The sequence below is a fragment of the Megalops cyprinoides genome, chromosome 19, assembly GCF_013368585.1.
Source record: "Megalops cyprinoides isolate fMegCyp1 chromosome 19, fMegCyp1.pri, whole genome shotgun sequence".
NCBI classification, from domain to species: Eukaryota; Metazoa; Chordata; class Actinopteri; order Elopiformes; family Megalopidae; genus Megalops; species Megalops cyprinoides.
Window position 1 is genome coordinate 27,411,522 of NC_050601.1, and position 6,265 is coordinate 27,417,786.

Consider the following 6,265-nt stretch of genomic DNA (forward strand, 5'->3'; position numbering starts at 1 on the left):
TGGCAAACAAAAAAGAAGCAATAAAGCGCAAAAAGACTCTCCACAGACAGAAACTGAGAGGATGATATCAGGAAGCCAACTTAGGAATTCTAACATCAAGAGAGCTCTTCTCTTCCACAATGTTCTCTGCCAAGAACTTTACGTGAAAAAACAAACTCCTGTGTCACAGAGACGGGCGACTGACAAATCAACTAGTTGACAACTGACATTATCAGGCAAGATTAAAAGAAATATTGTTGCCTTCATAAGATCTGCCAGTTTGGTTTGACTTACAATTTAGTGAATGAAAAGAAACAGACAGCACAGAAAAAGGCAACATTTCCTCAAGGTATCAGCCAGACTGTTCAGGAGTTCTTCGTGACATCTTCTTGCATAACAACAGATAGAACTGACACCATCACAAGGAACAAGATTAAGCACCAGTGAATGATTCTGACTGACTCCATGATCAACCTCCACAGTTCATCAACAGGAACCCAACTGTGAAGATCAGTTAAGCTTCCTTTTGTGCTCTGCGGCCCTTCTATGTTACAGCACCAAAGGCATCTGATAGGAAGACATGTCTGTGTCAGTATCATGAAAATGCATACTTACATACATACATGCATACATACTTAAACAAACACACAGTTCTGGCCCCAGAGCAAGGTGGAATCAATGTTGAATGGAGGCAGTGGGAGCGAGTTCAAGAAGAAACAGCTTGTGGGATCCATTTCAACATGAAACTTAACTTGCACAGTGGTAGTCTTTCAGAGCTGCTCCATGTATACGAGCTTGGTTCACAATCAAGCAAAAGCATACAGAAATTTAATTGAGACCTGCAGTGAGAACACAGTCATCATGCATGTTGATTTTTCAGAATCCTGGATGTGAAAGTATGCCTCTGAAGTTCAAGCGTGCCATTTTGGTCAGAATTTGCCACAGTTGAATCTTCATACTGGAATGTATTATACCAAGGGTGAAAAGGCAGCATTTTGCACAGTTTCAGAGTCTAAGAGACAAGATGCTGCAGCAATCTGGAAAAGATACTCAGACAAAATTTCCATTGGGAACCACTGTGCACTTTTGGTCCGATGGTCCCAGTAAGCAGTATAAGAACAGGAAGAACTTCTTACTCCTTTCTGAGGTACCACTAACACTGGGCTTCAACAGAACCACTTGGAAATATTTCCCAACATCCCATGGCAAAGGTGCCTCAGATGGCATTGGGGGAACAGTAAAAAGAACTGCAGACAAATTGGTTCTGCGAGGAAATGATGTGACGGATGGAAAAGAGTTCTTTGAAAAGATCTCAAACAGTCTGAATGGTGTTCAGCTGTATCACATTGAGGAAGAAGACATGGAAAAATATGACACACTTCTCATGCAACCACTCAAACAGGTTCCATCAAAAAGTAAAATACACCAGGTCATCCCACATCAAAATAGTGTCTGCCACAGACAGGTATCATGCTTTTGCCATTGAATTGCCAATGCTTTACCTCAGCTACTTTCTGTTTACATGGCTGCACAGAGGAACGGCGGACTGATGCAAGGGCCAGGAAGAAAGGTCCCTTGGCCATGTTGATGGAGGAGATAGAAGAGGAGATGGGGGAAAGTTGATGAAGGAGGAAATGGAAGAGGAGCCACCGAAAGGTCCTGTGGGCACTACAGTCGAAATAACTATTGACAGTATTGAGGATGGAGACTGGCTAGCAGTGGTGTATGATGACCACTGGTAGCTAGCAAAGGCTATTGATGTAGACACTGAGCACCAAGATGTGAAAGTGGAGTTTATGCACCCTCATGGTCCAGCAGCAAATGTTCACCCAAAACATGGGAGGAGGGATGTCTGTTTCTGTCCAGTCAAAGACATTCTTCTGAAACTAACAGGGAAGGCATGTCCACTCCAATCAAGCCCTACAAGAGAGCTCTACAGCATAACCCCTGATGTAATGGACTTCATAGAGCGTGACCATGTCCGACGCCTGTTGCCCAATGCCTAAGTCATGCAGGTCAGACAAAAATGAAATCTGAAGTAATTGATCCTGTTTCAAAACAGGCTACAGATCTCCTGTATTCCCACAGAATGGAGAACATTTCTGTTGTTGTTACAGGGTGTTCTATAGTAATGCTTACCTCTACACTGAAGCCAATATACTTACCTTTATACTTACTGTACCTGCAACACTTACCTGTTAGGAAAATGTGTATTCTAGATAAACCAAACTCCCTTTATACTTACCTGTCCTACTTACCTGTAGAGAGAAATTCAAGTGAATCTTAGTACTTACTTGTCTGAAGCCCTGTAGAAAAAATAGTAATGGTTAGATTTATTACCTGTCTGAAGCCCTGTGGAAAAACATAGATTTATTACACTACATAATCACCTACCTTGTTAGTTCTAGTCCTAAACCTGTCATATTCCCACTAAATACTTATGTTTGACTCTGAATCAAATATGCAGTATTTACCTTTACCTGCAATAATTACATTTACATTTATTCATTTAGCAGATGCTTTTATCCAAAGCAACTTTCAATGAGATTACAGGGACAGCCCCCCTGGAGTAACTTAGTAACTTGCTCAAGGGAACATTAATGGTGGTGTTTATAGGTGGGACTTGAACTCATGACCTTTTGGTTACCAGGCAGCAGTCCTACTCACTGTCCACTATGCCACCCCTACCCCTAATTATGTGAAAAAGAGAGAGAAAGGTTGTGTCACAAAAAATGAAAGGGAGATGACTTTGTTGTGATTCTCTACAGAAACTTGCAAAGAAAAGTAATTTAAACTAGAAACTTTACTGAGACATATTGACATATTATGAATCTCTGACATCTGATTTTCCAGTGAGCCATTGGAAGGAAGAAGGACAACCATGACAAGGGACCTCCAGAGTTCTCGGTCATTAGTTTTCTTTTGATGCCAGGTACATCCTAGTCTCTTGATGTCTGCCTGGAGATCCAGTTGCCAGGTGTTCTTTGGCCGGCCTCTCTTCCCTTTCCCTTGAGGGTTCCATGTCAAAGCTTGTCTGATCCCAATCAGTTGTTAGTAAAATATTTGTAAATACTTAATCAGTTTTCATCTCCATCAGTTGTTCGTCAACACCACCAGTAATTGTCAACACTGTCAGATGAAGGTTTTTGTCCTTTTTCAAAGAAATGTTACTGTTTGTTCAATTTACTGGGTTTATATATTAAAACACCAGCTGAACTACATGCGATGATGTCTTCTTTGCCTAAGAACATTGATTATATATGCTTAATATTAAAAATGAATATACAAAATTAAGGAATTTTGAAATTGGATATTTCAAAATAGTGTGAAATGAGAACAAAAATGTATATAATTCATTTTATTACTTAACTCTGTTACAGAACACCATTATTAGATACTTGAGGACTTTACACTCTTGTTGAATTGATCAAATTAAAATAGCATGCTTTTTGGTGTGTCTGACAGAGTTGACACAAATCAAGTTATGATGTAAATAAATGTCAATTTTCATAAAAAGTGTTTTTAATAAAAAACCTGTTCCCTTACATGGTTTGTTAGCTGAGATCAAAGTGCTAGTGACCTAAAGTGCTCATACATGGTCATACAGGCACACATACATGTACACAAATACGTGTTCTATAAGAACAAATTGCCATGTACCCTGCAAGTTTGGTACTTGCAGGGTACATGGCAATCTGGTGGTTTGGAAATTCCATATCTTGTTTAGTTCATATATAGAGGTGAGTTTTGTTTTAAACATGCATGCTATGTTTTTATGTTTTCATAAATCTTACATTATAATATTACATTCATTATAATGTTAGAATATATATTTTAGCATGGTCTAAAGTTTTGTAGGCAATTCAGCTACTTTATTAATGTGTTAGAAGTGGTCATATTTGAATGATGCATAGAAGAAAATACTTATTTGAAAATAACGTTATATAGAAATGGGGTATTTCCCCACCAACCTGTAAGTGGTCAATAGACATCTGACATCCCTGTGTGACATCTTCTGCTGAAATAAAAGAAACTAAAACGGTTGGAGGCTTTATTTTTTATTAACACATTAGAAATCTAAAAAGAATCTTTGAGCACCGATACACCACATGGATAATGTGAAAGAAAAAATAAAATTAGAAAGGCCAGTACAGAACTCTACCACTGCTGGATGTATAAATATATATAAAAAAAACATACAGTTAAGGGACCTGTTAATCACAGAACTCCCACAATTATTTTCAACATGGGCTGCTATCATCCCTTCATATCATCAAAAGACTAAATTAAAAAGATAGTGAAATTTTCACAAGACACTATGCAATTCTTAAAATGAGAAAAAAACTTCAGTGACAAACCTTCTCTAAAGATTCTGAAAGACTTCTTTCTGAAGTGACAGAGCAGCGTTAATAATATTACGGTTTAATATCCAAGAGGCACACGTAAGCAAAATTTAAAATGAGTAATGTTCTTAAACATCCACAATTGTTTTAAGGCAGTGTTGCAATCTGGAAAACTGCACATTTTTTGTTTATGCCCCCAAAACAAAGAAAAAACCCACTGCCTTCATTTCACCAACGATTTTTAAGACTTTATGCTTCACGCTTTGATTGAATTGCCTCATACAGAAATGAAATAGGAACATTGTTTTACAGACACAATGCTGGGAGACAGACACTTTGCCTCACATGTACCATCAACCACACTGCAAAATGAGAACATTTCTAATACTCCTTCAGACTGGCAGATAATCCTCTCACAACATGAAAAAATACAGATCGTCAAACAAAAGTCAAGGTGTAGATGAACTGCAGCGATCATGCACAATGTCACTTAAAAAGATCTGGGTTTGACAAAAGTGATCAAGCATGTTCCGTTGGCATGTTTTTTCATCTTGGTGCTTGGAGAGGGCGCAAATTTAACAACAGGCCATAGACACCTCCTGCACTGCCATTGTGCAAAATGGTTAAAAATACATATCTATTTTTCTCCTCTTCTGAATCTTTCTTTAATGGCTTTTGAATCACTGACCTTACTTTTTAATCGGTTTGTCATTACACTGCTTGTATGTTACATGAGTGATTAATACATGGCTAAAACTATCATCTTATAACTCAGCAATGTCTCATCCACTGTCGACCATGTTATTTGGGCAGCTTGGTCAGACAGAGTAAAACAGCTTTTTATTTGTTTAAAGGGTTAAAGAACCCACAGCAACATGGTCATCATATTAAAATACATCCACTGGCTCCTCATATTTTAAAACATCTGTATTCAGCATATATACTGGCAGGGAGCAGGGGAGCTTAAAAATGTTTTATGTTGAATAGATTCAGACATTGAACACAATTCTGGATATAAAACACAAGTGCTTATTTGTGTTACAAAAGTGACCTCAGAAAAATATTTTCAAGACTGCACTTTCATCAAAATTTCACTGTACTCAAAAAAATACATGAATTGATCTGGATCAATACTGGAAATGTACAACACAGATGTCAAATGTGGCCCCAGAATGTTCAGTTTTGACTGTTTCCTTTACACTGGCTAATTGTAATGAGAGTAGCAGTCAAAAGAATTACAAAAGAAGCATGAAATCATTTTCCCATGGAATGTGACTGACTGCTTTTGATGGGACAGTGGAAAAAAAAGACCCATTCAGCATTCAATATCAAAGACGGAACATAAAATGTTTTCATTTACTTTCAAGCAGTTTAACAAGAGAACAATTTTTGCAAACTAACAAAATCACAGAAAAAAAAGTTTCATGCCATTTTTTGTTGTTGTTCATTTTTCTGCCACCAGACAAAACTCATACGAAAGAGTAGGGATGCACCGATATGTTGGCCAAACATCGGTATTGGCCGGTATTTGCCTTGTTGACTGCCATCGGCCTATCGGCAAATAAGATGACATTCACCAATGGCAGTGGCTGATGTTTATCTGTTGTGTCGCATCGATTTTGAGCTGGCTAAATGCTGTGTTGGTTATTTGCAGTCTGACTCGGACAACAGTAGCCTACTCAGCTGCAGATTCGGAAAAGATCCCATAGGTGGTACTATAGTTAGCCTTATTCACATGATGGCCATTTTGCTCTTACGCCACGCTCAGGGTGGGAGAAGGTTAACTCTTCAGTCAGCATCTATGACAAAGTGGACCAAAAGTTTGATGTGTGTCTATATCTACCTTTTGAAGAAATAAAACAAAACAGTAGCTGGTTTTAAGGTTATATCCACTAAGTTTAAAGAAAGACCTGGCACACTTAGCTAACTAGCTAGCTAAGACA